Raw genomic sequence first — 2,013 nt, forward strand, 5'->3', positions numbered from 1 at the left:
CCGGCGGGGGGGCGGGGGCGGCTGCTGCGAGCCGGGGGGGGGCTGTGTAACAGGTTGGTTGGGAGTTGGGGTCAAGTCGCTTCGGTTTTTAAATCGCACACAGCAAAAATAGCATGTGATGGGAGCCCAGACGGCAACTAGAGGGTTAATTTTTGAACTTCAGGTATGTTCCTCAAAAGAAGAAAATTAAAAAAAATAAAAAAAATAAAAAAAAATAAGAGAAACAAAACACTATTTTTTCAGTAAGCTTTTTTTTTTTTCTGTAAACGATTTACAAATAAATCTGACATGATGGTGCTGTACCAAAGCCTTATACGAAACTTATTCCACGCTCTATATAATCTCTCTGTATCTGTATTGTTGCTCTCGGCCTCGGTGCTCCGAAGGCCGGTAAAATGCCAGCAGGAGGGACCGGCGGTGGCGTGCCGACATCGGCATCCCCGGGATTGGCCGGGCTCCTACCCGGCGCAGATCCGGGACCGTGGGGAGGGGAAGCCAAATTTCAGCATCACTTCCCCAGGTGAGCGATGATGAGGGGCACAAGGGGGGGGTCCCTCACCCCAAACTCTTTTTTCCGACTGGGTGCTAGCCTGCCCTTGGCAGGTAACCGAGAAACCGAGACCTCGCTGGGAGTGCTGCCCGCTCCTCCCGGCTGCCCTCCCCACCTTAGGCAGTGGCCGGGCAAACTCCGAGCTCCTCTCTAAGGGGATAAAGATCCCTTCAGCCCCCTCAATCGGGGGGGGTTTACATCTTCCAGCTCAGCCCAACCTACGCAGCGCTTGGCCAAGGCAGCCCTCTCCTGGCTCTCGCCCTGCGAGCCCTGTCCCTGCCCTTCCCCATCCTCCCCAGGGACGGCCGGGAGCTGGGTCTGCTTTGATAGCTCTAAGCAATAATCCCACTCTGCCACGAAAGTTGGGTCCCTTTGGCTCTTGGACTGTTGTCAGTTAACGAGTTAAATGCTAATAAGCCAACAGAAATAGGAAGAAATGAGAGTTTGAAGCCCTGCCTTACTGGGAGTAGCTGGTCCCTCGGTCTCTGCCTGTTGGGATTTTAAGGCCTGCTGAGTACTTTAACGATTTATCGCTGGTAACATTGCATGTTCATAGATTGACTTTCTGGTTGGGTTTTTTTTTGGTTTTTGGTTTTTTTTTTAATTTTAATGTACCCACTATAAGAAATTCTGGCAGTGTTGCAATGTTACGTACAACTAGCCATGCTGTAGGAGAACGATGGGTTTTGGATGCGATTAACTTGCTCCTCATGTAACATTACCCTGCTTCAGAAATGTTTTGTATTTTGATATAAATAAACATTTGCTTGCAATGTTACGTACAACTAGCCATGCTGTAGGAGAACGATGGGTTTTGGATGCGATTAACTTGCTCCTCATGTAACATTACCCTGCTTCAGAAATGTTTTGTATTTTGATATAAATAAACATTTGCTAAAAAAAAAAAAAAAAAGACTTGTCGGTGTTTGTCACGCCTGGCTTCCTTAAATCACACTGGATGCTCAAAGTCTGCCTGAGTTTCCATAAGCTATGCAGCCACATGGGGCTTCTTGCAGGCTCTTTCCAGCCCCCAGCGTTACTTCTTGCTCTCCGTTCAGCCACGCTCGCAGGACCATTTACAAAAAAAGCCTGCGTGAGCCCCACGTTCCCCTGCCCTGTAGCCCGGTGCCATGGTCTTGGCTCCCATGGGTGCCCCAAATTGGGATTTGCTCCCTGTGGCTCCCTTCTCCCTGTTGTTCTGGAAACCCCGTGTTGGGACGCGGGTGCCACGGCGCTGGTTCCGGCTCTGACTCAATAATGTCACGGCTCAGGGCGCTGGCCGTGCCACCGACGGGCGCCCAGGATGATCATTTCCACGTGGCTGGCGTATATCATGGCACGGAAAGGCATCGGTGCTCCCTTCCCCTCCGCTGGCGCCCAGGTAAGCGGTGGGGCGGGGACAGGGCTTCGCCAGGGGACTTTGTAGCAGGTTTTGCCCCCCCCCCCCACCCCGGCCCGGGGGG

The sequence above is a fragment of the Egretta garzetta genome, unplaced genomic scaffold (genome assembly GCF_000687185.1).
Source record: "Egretta garzetta isolate BGI_Z169 unplaced genomic scaffold, ASM68718v1 scaffold207, whole genome shotgun sequence".
In the NCBI taxonomy this organism is placed as follows: domain Eukaryota; kingdom Metazoa; phylum Chordata; class Aves; order Pelecaniformes; family Ardeidae; genus Egretta; species Egretta garzetta.